This window comes from Chenopodium album, chromosome 1 (assembly GCF_948465745.1).
Source record: "Chenopodium album chromosome 1, dcCheAlbu1.1, whole genome shotgun sequence".
Lineage (NCBI taxonomy): Eukaryota > Viridiplantae > Streptophyta > Magnoliopsida > Caryophyllales > Amaranthaceae > Chenopodium > Chenopodium album.
In genome coordinates, this window is record NC_137834.1 from 74,745,738 (window position 1) to 74,767,714 (window position 21,977).

Consider the following 21,977-nt stretch of genomic DNA (forward strand, 5'->3'; position numbering starts at 1 on the left):
TGTCATGATCTCATTAAATTTCTTATCGCTCACCGCCATATAGGTATTCAAGATTTTTGTTTGATTTTCAATTATCTCCTCCAAATTGGAATTGGACGATTGAGAATAGGAATTTTCACCAACCCCTTGATGTTTTGGACCAAATTCGGGTGGGGGTCCCCTTTGGTTGTTTTGAAAATTCCCCCTATTTTGATTGTTCCAATTGCCTCGATTTTGATTGTTGCCAAAATTTCTGTTTTGGCCACCAAAAGCCTTGAGATTGGCTTTGATTTCCATACTCTTGGCCTTGGTTTTGATTACCATAACCTTGGTTATTATAATTTCCTCAGAACCTTGGTTTCCTTGGTTCCTATATTTACCATTGTTATATTTGTCAAATCCACTTTGTTGGTGAGAATTTCTATTTCCAATGTTTCTTGGTCCATCAAACCTTTGACCATTGTTATTGTTTAAGACAAAATTCACATGTTAACATTCAATAATCTCACCATCATCAACATTTTTAAACCCATTTGAACAAGTAGAAGCATTATGGTCATAAGACCCACAAACATCAAAAAATAAGCATCCATTAGGCATATTGTTAGAAGTAGAAGGAGGAGTAGAGTTAGAAGATGTATCTTTCCCTTTAATGTGGGAGGGATGACCTTGTGCATTGGAAGTTTCACTCTCAAGCTTGGCCTTCATTGTTGTCATCTCCTTTCCCAAACTTGAAATTTGAGAGGATAGCTTGTTTATGGCATTAAGGTGATCAACCGGATAACCCGTTGATCCATTCTTGCTCAAAGACTATCTTTCTCCTTCTTGCCAATCCACATAATGGCGCACCACATCTTCCATAATGTCCACAACCTCTTCTTCGGTTTTGTTCATGATTGGCCCTCTAGCTCCCGCATCAAGACACGATTTGCCTTGAGGACTCAAAGCTCCATAGAAATTTTGAACGATTTGATAGGTTGGGATGCCATGATGGGGACATTCTCTTTGATACTCCTTATATCTCTCCCAAGCTTCATACATGCTCTCACTAGGTTTTTGCTTGAAACTTTGGATTAAAGTCCTTGCCTCCGCCGTTTTCTTTTGGGGGTAGAACCTAGACAAAAATTCCTTGGTAACTTCATCCCATATTCTTAGAGAATTCGGCTTGACCTCCTTGTCAAACCATTCCATGGCTCGACCTATGAGATAGAAGGGGAACAACTTAAGCCGGATAAACTTTTGAGAAACACCATTCACTTTAATAGTGTTACAATACTTCTCGAACTCTTTGAGATGGTTTAGCGAACTCTCACTCTTAGCCCCACTAAATTATCTCCTTTCGATCAAAGTGATCATGGTCGGTCTTATTTCAAATTCGTTCGCCGGTGTTGTTGGCAATGCAATCCCACTTTAAAACCTATATGCACCGGGAATTCCCAATTCTTTCAAGGCTACTCTTGGATTTTCTCCCATGCTTTGTTGTTCTTCTTCTTTTTCACTTGAAGAACTTGTAATCAAAGACCTACTAGTAATCCTTCTCCTTGAAAGTGTCCTCTCAATTTCCAGATCAAAAGGTACAAGGGAACGTTCTCATGCTTTATGCATAAAAAACTCAATGAAACTATTAGTAACACGGCTACAAGTGTAGCCTAAAGAAGAAAATCTTTTTGTATTTTTGCAAAAGAGATGAAATAGACTCAACAACAAAAGCAATCAACTGCGCCATTCCCCGGCAATGACACCATTTTTAATCTAGCTAGGGCAGAGACTAGGTCGTTGAAAACTAATCTAACCTCGGTCAAAACAAAATTTGTAATCTCTCAACACACCCCTATACCAGGCATAGAGTAAGTCGAGGGTAGAACCACTAGGAATGGGAGGTGAATGCTAATGTCAAAGCTAAGCTATTTCGAAGCAATGAAGTGAGGTGAGTATATTCCAAACAATCAATCAATCGAAATGAGATCAAATTTATCAAGAACTAGGGTTAGGATCCGCATATACTCGGAATGGATATAGCTAATCGGGATTGGAGATAACTAAGTTGAGTTTTGCGAGGGAAAATCAATTAAGCAATCAAGAGAGTAAGGTAGGCTAATCTCCTAGTGGTCAAGCTAGCGTCAACTATGAGAGACTCTAACTAGGAACCTTGCAAACCTACGCAATCGAAAAAAGCAAGCCACAAATAACTTTTCCGGATCAATGCAAGCTTACAATGCATTCTAGTGTAACAATCAAAGTTAGCTACTCTTTAACTAATCACATACACACATGCACTTAATCAATTAACCAATTTATTCACAACATCAACTCCAATAATTTCCCCCCAATTAGCATCAATCCATTACTCATATATGCTTCACCATTCCCCTAGCAAGATAACTACTCACAATCCATTGAAATCAAGATCAAAACTAAGCTAATCAACCATTTCATCATCATCGTATCAATAAAACTAATTCAATCACAAATTCAATTCAAACTTGAACAATCAACAAAGCAATTGAATTGATAAGCTAAAGATTGCATTAAAGTAAAAGAAATCCTTACAAACTTGCTTCAATTCAATGGAGAAAATGCTAGAATTACCAATCTTCAATCATCAATAAAGAACTTCTCTCTCTACAATCTAGATTTTTTCTCTCTAAAATTTTAATTCTAATTTTATTCTAATTTCTAAATAATATTTTTCCTAAACATAGAATGAAAATCTATATATAGTAAAATTAACTAAGAGAAGTTAGTTAGATCGTTCCCAAATAAACCCGTACAGGCACGGCCAACTATAAGGGAGAGCGCGGCCGCACAAATCTGGGTACGGAATAGAGACCTAGAAAGTTTCGCCAGCGCCCGAGAGAGGCGTGGCCGCGCCACCAAGCCGCGCGGCCGCGCCATAGCCGCGCGCGCCCGTGCTTGGGAACAGGGCAGCCCTCTTCCCTATCCTGCCGATGCTCCTCGTGCGTTCCACTTAATGCTCTTGATAAACACGGGACCTTGCAGTTTCTAAAATCCATGTTTGTGGGTTCAACACTAGAAATCATGCCCCTACGACTTGAATACACAGCTTAAGGACTTTAGGAACTTGCACTTCTCCATGCTTGAACTTCAAATGGAGAACATTAGACGTCCTAATTAATGCCAAACTTGGGAAGAGGCCTCGAAAAACTTGGATAATGACCTTAACCTGAAAAACAAAGGAAAACAAGCAAATAAAAGAGAAAATAACAAAATAAACCAAGAAATGCATAAAGAAAGAAATCCAACTAAGAAAATGCAAACTAAAAGAAATAAAGAGTAAAATTAAGAAAAAGCTAAGTAAAAGAGCTATAGAATAGCATGAAATTCACCCTAAAAAGAACCAAATGAGTGCCATAAATGACACCCATAAAATAGGTTTAAGGCTTAGAATATAAGAGAGAGAGAGAGAGAAGAAAGAACGATTTAATGCATAAGTGATGGGCGTTAGAACGGTCGCACATTCCACACTCAATTAAACTCACTTATAGACAAACATGCTACAATCGTAGCACAATGATAAGTAAGGATCCGGTCCAAAAGGAACGGGATATGGTTGCTAAAGATCTTAACACTTAAGCTAATTCAAAGTCTATGGTGGATTGAGGTTCGTCTAGTATGCGAACAAACTATGGTTCTAAATCAATGGATTAAAGACACTATGGAATGAGATCCACTCAACCAAGGCAATTAGGCAAACGGGGAGGAAAATAGACAAGGTATAGCAAGGACTTTATATATAAAATTGACCTCATGTAATTAGAAAACAACTCACACTGCCAAACTTAGATTCCTCATTAGTTTAGCAATAGAAGATACATAATAATATTACAATAAGTAATGATATACTCAATTTACGTTTCCATGTCAAACTAAGCATATCATGCTATCAAGCTCCTAAGTCAATGTAGCTAATACTTTCATGAAGAACTAACAAGCAATCTCATATAATTAATTTAATTGCAATACAAATATCAATGCTTCTCCCACATTTGCATAACTAACCCAAGAGGTTAAGGTTCACCCAACCCCTAGCAAGAAGATTACTCACAACTCATGTTTATAAACATGCAAACAAGTATTAGAGTTCTAACTACTTCAATAATTGGGGAAAATTGGTTAACAAGTGAAATATCTGTCATCCAATAACAAATTCTCAAGAACTAAATGGATTCAAGTTACATGCAAGAACAAATAAAATCAGAAATTAATTGGAGAAAAGTAGCTTGAAGTTACTAATTGAAGCTTAAAAATGTTGGATATAATGTGCCAAACCTTGAGAATAATTCTTTAATTTCAACTATACAATGATTTGATTTAATGAAAACTAAGATAAATTAACTAATGATAATGTTTCAAACTAAGGGGAGTTTTTAAAATCTAGGCTATTTCTGTCTAGGTTACAAGTGAACTAAAGGGGAAGTATTTATACTCCCCGAAACACATAGGGAAATCTGTCAAAATAAAACGGATTCCCAGCGAGGAGCGCCCGCTCCACAATGAGGAGCGCCCGCTCCACACTGAGGAGCGCCCGCTCCTTGCTGATGCACGCCCTCTCCAGTTGCTTCAGTGAAAGTCAGATTTGAAATTGCCTAGGAGAGCGCCCGCTCCTCACTGGGTGCACGCCCGCTCCCCTGTTCCATAACATAGGCAGAATTGAACTTCAGAGGGAGGAGCACCCGCTCCTCAATGGGAGCACGCCCACTCCTCACAAACAGGATTGAGGCAAAATGTCTTCAGAATGGTGGAGCGCCCGCTCCTAGAGAGGTGCACACCTGCTCCACCAGGAGCAGGCTCTCTTTTCTCTAATTACTGTCCTTCAATGCATTCCATGCTTTAAATGTTTGTCAAAATGAGTCCTAAGACCTGCAAAACATGGACAAACACAAACAAAGAGGGGACAAGGCTGCGATAAAACATTTTCATTCAAAACGGGTTAGAAAGTGGGGAAAATATTGCAAAAGGTTTAAATCAACACTATAAGTGGTCAAATAAACCACTTATCAAATGAGAGGAAGAGATAATGATTTTTGGTTTCCTCAAACTGAGCAAGGGATCACAGAAAACCCTAGAAGAGATATACGCCACAAAAAAACCTAATTGGGCACCGTGACACAGTGTTGTCCACCATGGCACAGTATATCACACCATGTCTTAGAGTACAATTATGCCAAAAATGCGTCAAAATTCATTTTAGCGCGTGAGAAAAAACGCGGAATAGACACTGGAAAGCACCGTGAAATGGTCAAGAGTATCATGTCACGGTATAAGGCACCGTGACACGTCAGCTTGTACCATATCACGGTGTTTAAGATGGTGCGCGGTAATTCCAGTTTTGTATGTATTTTAAAAGCTTATCAAGTGTACTTTCCAACCTAATTTGAGTCACGTCAAAATCATTTGTATATTTTATGATATGGTCGTTTTAGTGAAAGGGTATCCATTTTGGGTCGAGTTTAGTATTTTGCTCATATCTTCTTCAATTTAAATCAGAATTGGGCTTACGATATATCGTTGGAAAGCTTATTGAAACACCTATACAACCAAATAGTAATTGGATAAAAATAATAGGGCTAAAAAATTAGTTTCTCTCTAGGTTTTTTTATATGGACAGGAAAAGCTAAAAGTAAGTCATGGTTTAGCAAAATGGGCTAGGAATTGGGTTGGTTAATGAAATGTATTGGGATTGAATACGGATTTAAGCACTCAAAAAGATTAAATACTCAACCTGACCAATAATGGCGAGAAAACGTTGTTCATCATCGAGTTTGGTTTTGGGGAGACATTTTTGTTATCTACATATCCACTTGGACATTAAACTGACAGATTAATCTTTTCACAACCTTGTGAACTGCTCTCTTGCAAAACTCTTCTACCAAACTGGCATCTCCACCCTTAAAATGGAACTTTTCACATGTATTTTGTCAATTAATCCGTACAAAGGCATTGTTCTTAGCAGCATCTATGAATCCATAAACTGGAGTTGGGAACTGCAGCCAAGCAACAATCTTTTCCAAATGAGGTTAAAAAGGAACACATACTTTCTTTTATCATCTATTCATAACTTGTAATGGAAAAATCGATGTTTAGGATAGAAAGTATTTAGACCAAGGAAACTGTGTTTCTTCCAAAAACACCTCCAAACCTTATCTACAGAACTTACGAATTCTGGAACAAATCTCTAATAAAAGGACTACCTAATCATAGAAAGGAAGTGTCTTTAAAGCCTACATAACTATGTTGTAATAAGACTAATACATAACAAAAACAAGAAGTATGCAAGTAACAGGAATCCTAAAAAAGATTGTTGAACAAAGCTGTAATAAAAAGACTATCTAATCACATTATAGAAGGATTATTAAACACATCATAAACAAACACTAATTAAAAATAAAATCTAAGGAATTACCTTGGAAAAACAAAAAACTGACACTGACTTCTAAATGCAGCGAACCGCAAAACACTCTCACCGAACCTGTAATAAAAAAAATAATAGAACTTAAAACCCATGAAACAAATTATTAATATTTTTTTTGTACCACAACCTTCAAAGATCATCTTTTAACAAGTCCACTTAAATTAGTCAGGATCTGTTAAAGCTGCTTTTAAATGTAATCTCAAGAAAAGACGAACATAAAAATTACAAAAGATTGTTTCAATAATGTTATCTAAAGCTTATAAACTACAAACTACACTGCTAAACACCCTAACTAAATCAATGACACAAGTAGAATAGCACACAACAATGGAACAAATAACATTAATGTGTAGGTTAATGTTTGATTTATTAGGAAACAACCAATTTGTCAACAAATCCAAGTCTTCAATTTGATAGGGAATCAATTCAATAATGGTATCCAAAGCTTATAAACTACACACAACACTATTAAACACCTTAACTAAATCAATGGCACAAGCAGAATAGGCGCACAACAATGGAACGAAAAGCATTTATGTTAAAGTTCAATTTATCAGGGAACATCTAATTTGTCAAGAAATCCAAGTGTTTAATTTGATAGGGAATCAAATATCATGTTACCTACAATGAACGCTATAATGTCAATTGCACCTAAATGACAAAACTAAAGCGAATACCTTTGCAAACCAATCTCAAATCACCAGAATCCAGAGAGAACGTCTTACTAGGCATAAAGCCTTTAGTGTGTGAAAAAACCTAGCAAACTCTTCCTCTATATATAGATAATGGAAACAATTCAAATGTACCCACAATGGTAACCCTAAAACCATTATTATAAGTACAACAAATTAAGCTACAAGTCTTATGAAGTACAGTTGTGTAGTTCCCAAGGCTTTATTCTGCCTTAAGTTTCTTCAAAAAGCACTACGTAAAGTACTAAAGTTGCAGTACATCTTGGAAAGTATTCTCAACAACACTTATGCCTATTGTCAACAATATCTCTACTAATGTACTTAAGTAATTAAATCAGCATGTGTAATCCATCTACACAACATCAAGATTTAATCTATTTGCTAAGCATACACTTTACCAAGCTAAGTACCTACTAATAAAATCTATGAAACAAAAAGGCAATACAAGAACCCAAGCAAAAAATTTAACATACAAAAATTCAATATCAAAGCAGTCCAAGCCTACAAATCAAAACTAATTATAAAAAAAGAAATCAAAACCATACCAGCTAATCTCAGACATAGCGAAAATCAAAGAGAAATTCCTTCCAAGCCTCATCAGACACGAAAATAGAAAACCCAAACCAAACCAAGTCAAAGCTCAAACGCAACTCCTATAATGCAATAATCGCAAAAGGAGCCTTAGATGACAACCAATGAAACATACACAAAACAACTGTACTCTCCTTTACATCTGGCGAAGAGAATGCAGTAAAAAACCCCACAAAGGGTAACTTCGATATTCTATAATTTTCGGGGAAATTAGTGTAATAACACTAAATATCATTGTTACTAAGAACACTAACAACTTCCTATTTGTATTAAGTTCTATAGATACATGTGTAATCTTAATGATTGACAAAACAAGTTAATCAGAAGGGTAAAATTGACATCTCAATGAATTATATGGGATATTTTTGTAAATTTACAATGACTTGATTTTTAACATCGTTAATTCATCTTCTTCATCTTTTCTAGGCTACTATAATCTACAATATTTTCTCAATCTGTTTTTCTCTCTCCTTACTCCTCTAACGCAACACTGGTGTTGCGTGCTAACTCTAAAATTTTCGGTACTTCTTCATCACCATAACTACATTACAACCATTGTCATCTTGTAGACACCCATATGTGTCTCCCCAAAACCAAACTCAGTGATGAATACCTTTCACGTCGAATCATAATCGAATGAAGTGAAAATGTGGAAAGTCTAGTGTTGCAGTTAGTTTTATTTCTTTTCTTTCTCTCTGTTTTCGAAAACCTATTTTATAAAAATATCCAATCCAGTATGGTTTAGTCCATGACAAGGGTCCAATAATATTGTAGTTGGATTAGGCTCGAAAAGAACTTTCCAACGTTATATTATAAGCCTAATTCCGATGAATAATGAGGAAATTAGGGCTAAATTACTAAACTGGGTCCGGTTTGATTTTGGTATGCGGCCCAATGATCTAGAGGAGGGCCTATTCTGAATTGTCATTCCTAATGGAATTACGATTGATTTTAGTCTTCTATAATCTTCTAGAAGATTCTTTATAATCCTAATGTGATTATCATTGATAATTGAGTTTTATGAGTTTTATTTAGAATAAAAGAAGTGTTTTAAATGAAATTACAGTTTTACCCCTCGTATGCTTAATTTTATCAAAAATATGAAAACGTGTGAAAAACCCTGCCTACAACGCCGCAGCACATGCTGTCGCCTGGTGACAGACGTGTTTTACTCTTCTTAAATCCGACTTATTTTCATTATAAATAGCCTCCTCTCATCAAGAAAATATTGATACTTTCTCTCTCTCTTATTCTAAACCAACTTTTCACAAACAAAATTCCGCATTCACATGATCTAGACATACCTAGCATAATTCGAAGTTGCCTTCGCCCTAGATGTGAAAGGTTTTAATTTCTAAGGGTTTGGTCCCAAATCTCTATTTCAATTATTTTATTTAATTTTTTGATTTTATATTTTCTTTGAAGTTACTAACGTGTGTATTTTGTTATTAGAAAGAGGTACGAGGCATCCAAGTAAGTTCTATAATTGTTTTATTGATATTATGATATCACTAGTAGAAAATATCAAAAAGGCACCCCCTAATTGCCACCGGTTCAGTCCAAACCGGTGGCAAAAATAGCCTTAAAAATTGGTGGGAAGCTGAACCATGATATAAGGCACCGGTTCACTTCAAACCGGTGGCAAAAACATAAAGGCCACCGGTTTGAACCGGTGCCTTTTAATTATATAAAAAAAACGCAGCCCTTTATATTCAAATCCTCAACCCTAAATTCACCTCATCTTTCTCTCACCTGTCCGTGTTCTCCTTCTTCTCTTTCTCTTTGTGGATCTCCTCCTCCTTTCTTTCATTAGAAGATACAACCAACAATTTTCCTGATTTTGATTTTAATATGCAATCTCTTCTTTCTCTTTCTGGGTTTGTTTTTAATCGAATTTGATTTTTATTTTATCGATTTCTCGGTTTTTTTTTTTTTTTTTACGATTTCAATTTTTTTTCTGGGTTTTTGCCTTTTTCTTTTGATTTCAATTTTTTTCGATTTCATTTATTTCGATTTCTGGGTGTTTTCGATATGTGGATTTTTCAGGGTTAATTTTTTCGATTTCGATTTTGAATTTTTTTTCTATTTCTAGGTTTTTTTTTCAATTTCGATTGTTTTTTTTTCGATTTTGATTTTGTTTTTCAATTTCTGGGTTAATTTTCGGTTACAATAATCGATTTTGGGTTAATGCATGCGTTTTTGGGTGTTTTTTTTATGGTTTTGTTCGAAGTTGATTATTTTGGGTTAATACAAGTTGATTTGGGTTTGTTCGAAGTTGATTTTGGGTTTAATTGATTTTACGAGTGTCTTCGAAATTTTTTTATGGGTTTCTTTGAAATTTTTTTGGTTTAATACACCACAAACACATGCATGAGCAAGGTTAGGGTATAATTTCTTGATTTTAATTCAAATTTTTTTTATTTTCTGGGGTTTTTACTGATTTTCGAATTTTGTTTTATTTTAATCGATTTATTTTTTATTTTAATCGATTTTAATTTTTTTTTGAAGTGATTGTCGATTTTCTGGTTTGGTTAATCAATTATTAAACTTATTTTAATTTGATTTTTTTTTAAATTTCGGGGTTTTTTTTCTCGAAATTTTTTTATTTTCTGGGATTTTTTTCTTCTGATATTCGATTTTTGTTTTTATTTTAATCGGTTTTTTTTTTTCTGGGTTTATTTTTATATTTTTATTTTTTGATTTTCTTTTTAACTGATTTTCTGGGTTCAAATCTTTTTAACTGATGTTCTGGTTTTTTTTTTCTGGGTTTTTAACTAATTTTCTTTTCTTTTTCGATTTTCTGGATATTTTTTTTATTTTTTTCGCAGCTAAATCATGTTAATCGATTCATTTTGGTTGATTTAATTGGTCCAGGTATATGGATTTAGATCTTAAATCAAAGAATCAAGATGCAAGTATATTGATTTAGATGTTGCATGGGTTTATTTTTATTGTGAAGTTGTAAATTTCTTTTTGATTTATATTGTAATTTTTTTTTATTTATATGTTGTAATTTATTTATTGATCTATACTGTAAATTTTTTTTTGAATATATATATATGAAACAGATTTGATGATATTGATTGTGATGTTCGATTTATATTTTGTAATCTCATTTAATTTTAGTTTATTTAATGTTTAAGTAAAAAAAAAATTAATTTTTTGGCACTTTTGGCACTGGTTAACCGGTGCCAAAAACAGTTAATTAAATTTTTTTGGAATTTTTTTGCACCGGTTAACCGGTGCCAATTCTGTGTTTTGGTACCGGTTTGAACCGGTGCCTTTTTCAACCACTTATTGGCACCGGTTCAAACCGGTGCCTTAGGCCGGGTTTGAACCGGTGCCAATTTCATTTTTCCATATAGTGTATAAAAATCATGTTTAGATTGTTATTTTGATTCCTAGAAATTATGTTAGGATGTTTTTATTGCTTCCTAACATCATGTTTAGGGTAACAGCAAAAAATTCCTAATATCAAGTGTGATTAATATAATGCTTCCTATTTCTTTCTTAATAGCATGTTAGTATCATGTTAGGGTTAAAGCTTAGATTTTTATTGTTTAGTGACATGCTAGGGTTTATTATTAATCTTGTTAGTATCATGCCTAGGATCTTGCTAGTATTATTATGCTTTAACATGATTATTATTATGATGATTATGATTATGATGATGATTATTATTATGATTATTATTATGTTGCTTGATTTATCATATTGTTATTGCTTGATCACACCTTTCATGCATGTTTAAAGGGAATTTGTACTTGTAATCACGCTTAATAAGATAATTAATAATCTTGTTTAGGGTTAATATGATTATAATTCAAGTGATCGCCAATAATAGTTTTATTTGTGCATTAATATTCAACCAACATAGATTAAATAGGTTTAGGGTAATCCTATTGATTATATGTTAGTTAGAAAGCGCACATGAATAAGAGAAGAATAAAGTAGAGGCATATTATTAGGGCAGGTTCAGGCTCTTTTAGATTTGATTTGTACCTTCATCCCCGAGCTTCCAGTCTTGGTTCCAGACCTGTTGGAGTTAACGATCTCCTTGATCGTTAAGGTGTGTAACCTTCACCCTATGAACGGTTTACAAGTTCCTAAAACTTGTTGGCGACTCTTTTGCTCTAGCTTCCTTCCCATTGGATGCCACCATGCTTAAGTGTTTGATCACAATGAGGTTCAAGTTTGGGGTAATGCTTGAAATATTCCCTACAGTTTTTGGCGACTCCGCTGGGAAGGATTTCAATTTTAATTCCTGAAATTTATTTCGGCAATGATTTAGAATGAGTGGATGAGACTCGAAAAGTTCTAAGTATTTCATGTGCGTAATGTTGATTAACATTATTGTCATATGAATAAAAAAGAATCTCATTGGAAAGACCACCCGTAATGAGGAAAAAACTTAGGGTTTTTTTACACGTAGGAAATTTGAGGAATATCTTTCACAACTAGAATCGAAAAATGCTGCGAAAAATTGGAAAATTTTACGAACACAGAAAGCTGCTGAGGCATGTAGGAATTGGCGTCTAGAAAAGAGAGCCTATCGCCAAAGATATGGCTTTGTTGCCAGGCGACATGGCTATAACCCCGTGACATCCCCTGTTGGCTGGCGCTGCGTTCTTCCAATATTGAGCCAGAAATATGAGTTCTAATTTCGACTAGTTCTAGGACTGTTGGCTCGATTCTACTTCATAATTGAGTTTTTCTCATTTTTCTGAAACCCATATGTGTTCTACATATGGACATAACCCTCTGGGAATTCATGCTCCATCTACCTGATTGAGCGCTCTAAGCAACAAAGTGTACATTCGAGAATGTTGAATTCACCAAACCATGGAAGCGAGTTTAACTCGTAGGGTCCCATCCACTTGCGCCAACCCTTCCAAAGGTAAGGATTTCGCGCGGTGCATCCGGACTTATAACTATAGACCCTCTTTGACTAACCCATATCCCGAAATTTAGAGAACTAGAGCCATTGTTAGGTTGCAAACTCATTGCATCATATCGTGCCTATTTGACTATTTGTGCATTATTTGTTGTGCATACTCTATGTGTTATCCTAACCGTTTGTTTGACTTGTGTTTAAGCCATAAATAAATCAATTAATGACTAAAAGGACTTTGCTTAATTCATTAATTAATTAATTAAAATAAATTAAATTAAATAAATTAATCAAAACTGACTTAGTACAACTTTAGGCCTGTCCCGTAGAGTAAAAATACTGTAAGCAGTCCTAGATTAATGCTCTAGTAATGGCGCAAAAATTTGGGCCGCAGCGCCAAACTCTGTTATGCAACGCCGAGCGACAATTCTGTCGTCTGGCGCTGCACTGCAGTGTGCGGCGACAGTTATGTTGCTTTGGCGACAGTTCAACATTTTACTCGAGTCATCACGACGAGTCTATTTAAACAGTTTATTAATCAGTTCGATTATTTTGTTAATGGCAGTAACTTATTTAGTCCTTAATTAAGTCTAAAAACTTAGTCCCATAGTCTTACACAAGAGTCAAAGCATGTCACTTGCACTCACAAATAAAGCACACACTAATATGAATGTACACTTTTACCATGTCTAGAGAGTCTTGTATGCGCATGTTTTCCGTCATTTTTTGTAGGGGGGTAACTCGGATATTAATCCTCCAATTAAACCACTTGTTTAAACCCATATACTTGATTCCCAAAATTATACACAACATATTTTTGCTTTTTTTTTTCTTTATAAACCGTAAAATCAATGTCAATTTGAGTCAAGTCATTAAAATAAAAAATGGTTAATTTACAGCGCGTGGTCAAGAAAGGAAGGGCGTTTGATTAGAGACAACGTTTTTTTTCAAGTAAAACTTTTTAACAAACCAATCGGTAGGAAAAGAAAAGCAAAGAAGATAATGGCAAGTCAAGAAGAATTTAATGAGCTCAAGAAGCAAATGGCTGGTGTTACTGAATTGCTAAAGACCTTAACCCTTCAAAATAATGACCCTGTGAAGCAAAAACAAATGGAGCTCATGCAAGAGAGATTGAGCAAGATATCTAATGATTACAGGTTCCAGGGCATTAGCTCACAAGGGGTCTCAGTGGACAAGGAGCTTCTTCCGCAGAAGTTCAATGCCAACGACATCCCAAAGTTTAAGGCAACTGATAACCCTTATTTTCATTTAAGAGCCTTTGAAACTATAATGAATATTAAGGGTATTGATAGAAAAGTATTTCATTCTTTATTTTCTTTAAACCGTTTTCCAACAATGGTTTTTCTCCCTTGACAAAGAAAAAACCTCTACTTGGGAATCAATTGTAAACGCTTTCATTGATAGGTATAAATGCAATATTCAAGTCGAAACTGATCATAGGGAACTTGAAATACTTAAAAAAAAAAGAGAATGAAGGTTTCACTTCTTTCTTCAATAAATGGAGAGAAACCTCTCCTAGAATGATTGAAGTACCAAGTGAAAAGGAATCTGTGAGGTTATTTATTAAAAACCTCCAAGAAAAGTACTCCAAACATCATAAGTACCAAAACAATCTTCACACTTTCAAGGTTGTCTATGACAATGGGATTAACATTGAAGACGACCTAGCTAAACAAAAAGCAGCTAATAATAACTCCAAAAGTGGATGGAATGGCAAGAAGAACGACAATCCTTCTTCTTCCAAAATCACCCACTCAAATAATGTTAGTACCTTTAACGAGTGAAGTCCTTTCTATGAACAACCAAGGACAAAAGAAACCATTTAGGAGGAACTTTAATCCTATTGGTATGAGTTATGACACTGCATTCGATCGATTGAATGTAAAAGGTCTTATAACTCCTATTGGACCATTCGAGGATCCACCAGTGGAAAAGAGAACGGCAAACTGGAACGCCAATGCACATTGAAAATATCACCAAGGTAGGGGCCATCTCATTGAGAACTTTTGGAAGCTTAAGGAAGCTATCCAAGATTTGATTGACAACAATAAGATAACATTGCCCCCTGCAAGCAAGAAGCCAAGCATCAACAATGCACCACTCTTTGATTCCTTGGCTATCTCTGATGAGGAAGACCATATTGATCCATCATCCCTCATCAAACCTGTTGAAGAAATTAATGCTATCGAAGAAGAGGAGGAAACCTTTTTCGATGCCATGGATAGTTTTCCTTCTGAACAAGAACCTGTAACCAAGGAAGAAGTCTGGATTATCATACGATCGATGTGGGAGGGAATAGACTTGTTACGTGAAGCTATTGAATTAGCAATGAAACAAAGAAAGGAGCTTCAAAACAAGTATGTTCAAGTTCCACCTATGAAGAAGAAACCATTCCCTCTCCAAGTAATTGACACACCCAAGAAGATTAATAAACTCTACACTCCAATTGGGACTTCCTATGCTAATATGTTCAAAATGCTCTCCGAGAGTGGTAAAGTCAAATCTCTCGAACCGAGACCATTTGAATCTCTAAAGAGGACAGATAGGTTCATTATACTGTCCATACCATAAATCAGGGGGATATACCATTGAGAACTGTTTTAAATTCAAAGATTTAATTTAGAAGATGATTGATAATACGAAGGTAGTTCAAATCCCACAAGAACAAGATATTAGCATCAATGGGGTTTGGGACAACGATGATGAAGACGACTTTCTTAAGGATATGGAAGAGCCTCTACTTTCAGTCATATATCCTGTAAGTTATTTTAGGGATGAAGAAGATTCACCCATAGACGTCCTCACAAGGTTTGGGAGAATGCAACCTCCCATCTCTACACAACCTATCCCTACCGTGCAATAAGTTCCCATACCATTATAGAGGACAATGATATTGTCAAACAATTCAAGAAGACCAAGGTCGAAATGAATGTGTGGAAACTTCTGGCTTTATCCCGAGAACATAGGTTGGCGGTAATGAACGCCTTTCATAAGATAGGGATAAATTCCGACAGCACTCCTGAGGGGTTGGCTAACTTTCTTCTGAGTGATCTCCCTAGTCCTATCAACTTGATCACCTTTTCTGACAATGATTTACCTCCAGAAGATGACAAGCATTACAAAGCTCTAAACCTCACACTAGTTAATAAGTGACTTTTATGTCACTTTTAGGGTGTTGATTGAGTCGCTTTCCGGCTTATTTTACAATAATTTAGCCCATTTTGTTCTTTATTTCTTTTATTTGCTTATTCTCTTCTTTTATCTTTATTTTGAGTATTTTAGTAGTTTTTAATAGTTTTTAGTTTATTTTCGTATTTTTAGTTAATAATTCCTAGTTTTTCTCGTTTTCTTATTTTATTTTATTTTCATATTTGTTTTCTTTATTTTATTTTATTTAATTTCTTTTGATTTTATTTTTTTAGTTATTTTATTTTATTTTATCTTTATCTTATTCTATTTTATATGTCAATCTACCCTCGTGATTGTTTTTGGTTGTAGGTGTGTTCAGGTTGATGCTCCGTTTTCATTTTCAAATCAAGTTTGGTGTTCGGGATTGAGTCGTGTCAAATTTCACAATTCAAAACCTTCCAAGCCATCATAGTTGCTGCCACCTAAACCTTCTCAACACCCTTAACTATCCTACACCACCCCAACAACCACCTCTAGCCACACGTTCACCAGCGCACCACCATCCCAACCACATCCACCAACCACCAACAGCCTCCACAACTGCCAAAACCGCCAGCAACAATCCCAATTACAGCAGCAACGCTGCCCCTGCACTCCAACCTCACGCAGCACCGTCACACACTCACCAAACCACCACCAATCTCACCTTCAATCTACCACCAAAAGCCACCCCGCAACAATTACTACAGCCAACACCCCGCAATAACCAATTAACCACCATTTCACACCCCCTGAACCACCGTCCACCAAAACCCTTATCAACTAACACCAACACCACCGCAACAACCGATTTCCCTGCTCCCTCACTTCACGCAACAACAACAACCACCTTCAGCCACCCAAACCGAGCACCAACTGACACCAATCCACCTCATCCAACAACCAATACACCACCGAACTCACCTCCAATAGACCACCTATCATCCCACCACAACCGCACCTGCACTCCACTCCAACTAAGACCACCGTCAGCCACCAAAAAAACAATAACAATTGTAGCCGCAATTCGCCCAACACCCAAACTCACAAAGCAACCAATTCGCGGCCGCGCAGCATTGTCAGAAAGCGCACAAAATAGAGTCTAAAATCAGAGTTGAGGCAGTAAGTTTGCGCAACCTGTGCGCGACTTCTGTGCGGGCGCACAATTGTGGGTCAATCACGAGCTTTTCACGTGATTTTTATGAAAATTGGACGGCCACGATAGATGATAATGATGTTGATTTACGATGGTGATTATGATGATTTTTTGCTGGTGATGAAAGTTCAGAGCAGCCACGAAGAGAAGGGGGTTTTGGGGTCTGATGGAAATCGTGGGTGGTTTTGGGTTTATTTTTCCATTTCTTTTTCTTTTATTTTATTTTTATTTTAGTTTTGTTTTTTTTAGTTTGAATTAGTTTGAATTATTTTTATTTTATTTTTATTTAACTTGTATTATAAATACCCCTTTGGGGTTATTTTCTCACAACACTTTCAATCAACATTTGTTTTTTAGATAGTTTATATTAGTTTAGCCTATATTTTCTCTCTCTTAGGGTTAGATTAGGATTTTTTCTCTCTATTTTAGGAGTAGTGTAGAGAGAGAAAGCTTAGATTTCCATGGAGTTTTTGAGTGGTTGAATAAGCAACTTTGTGGAACTTCTTCTCATCTATTCAATGAGCATTTTCTAACTTTCTCTCATCTTCATTTCTTGCTTAATTCTTAGTTTTTGCTTTTTGTTTGTTGATTTGAGTAGATTAATTAGTTTGTTTGTTTAATCTTGTTTTTATTCTTATTTTACCTTGTTTTCCATGTCTTTCTTCATTATGTTAGCTCAGGTCTTGTTCTAGGGAATTGGATGAAGGTTATATTAATGAATTGAATGATTGATTGTGATTAGTATGAAATTGTTTCTTAATTTTTGTGTATGGGTGATGCTTTTATGGACTAAAATCTTTCTAGCTAATCGATTCTATGCTCTTAATTATGCTTTCAATCAATTGTGCGAGAGTGAGTTGGTTGAGAGCCCTAAATTCTTTCATACCTTTGCTAGGCTAGTTGCACGAAAGTGAATTAGTTTAGTAGGATAATTAACATGCTTAATTGTGCGAGAGTGAGTTAAATGTGTTGATGTTCCTAATCGATGTCATTTTCATCTATTTGTATGATGTTGTTTAATACATTGATGTGATTGGATTCCACTTTCCCTAGTTTTAGTTGTTTGTTCTTAGTCGTGTTAGGTTTAACGTCTCTCTATCTCACGACCTTTCCTAGTATTCTAGTTGGAACAAATTAATACACTTAGTCCTTTTGGGTTCGACCCTTTACTTGCCACTAACTAGTTTAGTGTAGGTTTAGGTATTATAAATTTCTAATTTGGTTAGGGTTATTAGTCCCAACGACCTACTTTCATCCGCGATCAAATTTTGGCGCCGTTGCCGGGGAACTAAGGCGTTCATTAGTTTGTGTTGATTAGATTAGCTAGGTTCTTCATTATAATTTGATTTTTGTTTTCTTTTCTTTGTTCTTTGTATAAAAATGGCATGCTTATCTTTTCCTCAATTTGATGGTGAACCCTTCTATGCTTACTGTGAAGGATTAGATGGTTTCCTTAGTTACCATGGGTGTTCTCTTAGTGATGCTTGTGGTATAGCTTATTGGGGCATGAATGAGTATACTAGGGGAATGGTTGAGGACATGAATAATGGTAGATTTTGTCATTTGTTTATGCATGATGCTTGGGATTTCTTCACATGGCTTGCTAGGGATTCTTTAGATAGAGAATCTCAGTTTCTTGTTTTGATTCTCAATGCCAAGATTCTTTTAATTTTTGCATGAATTCTCTTGATACTTCTTATGTGCCTTGTGATGATCCATGTATGCAAATTGACACCTTTCCCCCTTATGCTCATTTTGATGAGGTTTGTGCTAATTTTGATGATGTGCAATTTGACTTTGATCATGAACCTCAACCCAAGAACATTGATGCCCGAATTCTCTCTCAAATGCAATATCTCACCCAACAACTCCAAGAGCTTCAAGAGGAACAAAAGTTGAGAGAAGTGAGGCTTGCCTAAGTGATGAGTGCAATGTTTGATTTAGATGGACGTGAGGCACCTCACTTGGAGTGTGAGAGTGTTGTTGAGTATGATGTAGGGCAAGGGTGTGAAGGTGAGGGGATATTTTCTTGTGATGAGAGGATTTTTGAGGATTTTGATCCTTTTCATTCCCCATTTGAGCTTGGTTGCCATCCTTCCCCTTATTCACCCCCTTTGAGAGCTTCCCTTGGTGAGGATGTGAGTGAGCCATCTTCATGTTTGAATGAGGGAGTTCATGAGGATGATGATGGTGAGTTTAAGAAATCAAGGGAGATTGAGAGTCCCTTGAGTGGTGGTGGAGGAGTTGTGAATGAAGAAAATGTCGATTTTGAGGATTCCAACCCCCTTCCCCATCTTGATGAGTCTACCTTGCATGTTTGTGACCCTTCTATCCATGAGTCTTTGGACTCATTTGAGGTTATGGCTAGTATGTTCATTGAAGGTGTAACAAAACATTATAGCCTTTTAAGAGAGTTCATTGGCAATGCTTCATGGGAAAGGGATGAGTTGGAGAGAAACCTTTATCCTTACATGCATGGTTTAGAGACTCTAGGCTTTAAGGATCTTGAGGGAGTTGTTGTTCATCGTTGTGTTAGAGAGGAGGATGAGGTTATTTCTATTGGAAAGTTTTTTGTTTGAGGGAGATTTGAGTCATGAGTGTTCTTTTGAGGATTTTATGATTGATTTTCGTGCGTGCCCTCGTTGATGATATGAGGCTTTGTGAGACCATTGTTTCTCCTCCCCTTCCTGAAGTCCCTTTCTCAAGGAAATTTGACCACATCTCCTACTATCCCATGTTCCTCCCTTCTTTTGTCAAAGAGCCTATTGAGGACCTTCTCTTGTTTGATGAGACTTTTCCTTCTCATCCTCCCATTATTGAGGAAATGGGTGATTGTGCCACCCAATAATATTTTGAGGAGGTTTTGCCATTTTATTCTTTTCCTTATTTTTCTTCTCCTTTTTATCTTATTTTCTTGATTTTTCTTTTGATTTTCTTCTTTCTTTTGGCATCTTCCTCCTCACTTACGTGTAATAATCTTGTTGCACGTCCTCCTCTTGTCATTTGCCTACTTATTATCATATGAAATGTGTAGTAGTGCATTTGATAAGCTCTTGCGTTCGTTGCAATATTATTTGCTAGAGCGGTCTCGCTTGGACGTTAAACAAGCCTTTCTTGGGAAGTAACCTGAGGTTTTTATTACTTTCATTTTCTTTCCTTTTTAGATTAGATTTTCTCTCATGGAAATGTTTGTGTGCTTTTTTTTCTAGGTACATAACTTGATATACAACTATGCATTGGTTTGGATCAAGAATCAAGGAAGTTTGATGCCTAGTTTTGCTAGCATATGGAAATCGAGACTCAATTTAAGAGAAAATCGACTTTGAAAGGTTAAATTGGTACATTTGTGGGTGTTTACACCCACCAATATCCGGTAATATCTTTCCTAGCTCTTTCTCTAATGGTTGGTGACTCGTTGGACTTGTGTTGGTTTGTTGGATTGATTTCTATCTTTTCCCCTCCCATGGATTATTTTGTTTATATTTGAGTATATTGTCTCACTTAAGCTTGGGGGGAGGGTATTCTATCATGTTTGGTGGGATGTTGATTCATTTATTCCATGCACTTGAGTATATGAATTTCCATGTCTTTTCTTTTATTTTGAAAAATCCAAAAAGATTTTTGTTTACTTTCAAGGTAATTTTGGCAAAATGTGTTTTATTTGTTCTTATTTTGGACATTTTGTTTTGGGACTTGAATCCTTGTTGAGAGGCTATTTAGGATCCTTGAGAGTGTTATTGGTTGACTCTAGGATACTATATGCTAAGGTAGTCGGGTTAAGAACTTTTAGGGGTCCATTAAGCCTTAGTTCACGGGAATGTGGTAAGATGGAGCTACTCTCTATAGCGGATTTGAAACCCTTGGTTGGTATTTGTTTGGTTATAATCCCTTGTGAGCTTCATTTGTTCTAGCCTTCATCGCCTTGTTGAGAGGCTATTTAGGATCCTTGACTATGCATGTCTTAATCCTTGTTTTGATCTCTAGCTCCCAAGATCGTGACTGAGCCACTCTAGGGGAGGAAAAGGGCACCTTTTCTCATTTTTCTTTATCTTCTTTTTATTTTGTTACAAATTTGGTTTTCTATTTTGCATCGACCTAATTATTAACTAATTTGAGCCTAATGTTTCCCGCTCTTATTTTAACCGCTGTACAAACCCAATGGCCTATGTTTACCAACCCTTTTAGTTAGTGAAGCATTGACATGTGAGGTTTGAGTTTTGAGAGTGTTGAGATTTAACAAGGCATTTTGTGAATTGGTTTAAGTACGGTATTGAAAGTTGAGCTTGAAAAGAAAATGCAAAAAAAAAAAAAAAAAAAAAAAAAAAAAAAAAGATTTTGAGAAGAAAGATACAATTCAAGAAAATCAAATAAAGTTTCAAGAAAAAGCCGTCCATAGTTAAAAAAAAAAGGGCAAGGACATCAAATAAGAGCTAAAAAAAAAACACAAAAATATTTTAGTTTGGTTTCGTTTTCTTCCCTAGTTTAAGCATTGAGGACAATGCTTCGTTCAAGCTTGGGGGGGGGGGGGGGAGCGTTACTTCGTTTTTGGTATATATTGTGTTAGTGTTGAATAAGCTTGGGGGAGATGGCATTATTGGTATTTTTGTTTGATATTTTGTGACTTCTTGAGTTTGTTTTTGAGAGTAGGCCACTCTTTTGCTTCACTTAGGAAATACCACCAAAATTTTCAAATTTTTACCCCGCCTTAACCCTTAGCCTTACGTTACAACCCAATAAAAGACCCTTAGACTTTAGCGGGGTTAGGTCAAAGAACGGTGGAGGGATATAGACTTCAAAACTATGGAGAGAGTATGCATAGATGAGATGTCGGGATTACCTTCTCAAAGTTTTTCATTTCTGTATCTTTTTCCGGTTCCTTTGTGGAATCATGAGAAGCTAGCTTAAGGGTTGATTTGAACCTAGTGGAGAGAACGCGACCCGATCGGTTGGATCTAGGGTGGATTGTGTCCCCATTAGTTCGCATATGTTATGTTTCAATCAACCATTGACATCTTGGAACGTGCATACATTTGTCTACTTAGAAAG

The 21,977-nt window shown here is 35.8% G+C and overlaps 1 non-coding gene across 1 annotated transcript; it reads left to right on the forward strand.

Moving 5' to 3' along the window:
• The first annotated feature begins 961 nt into the window (after positions 1-961).
• Positions 962-1,067, forward strand: LOC145564586 (small nucleolar RNA R71). Its single transcript, XR_014094862.1, has one exon. It is a non-coding gene; the product is annotated as a small nucleolar RNA R71 (small nucleolar RNA).
• The last annotated feature ends 20,910 nt before the right edge of the window (positions 1,068-21,977 follow it).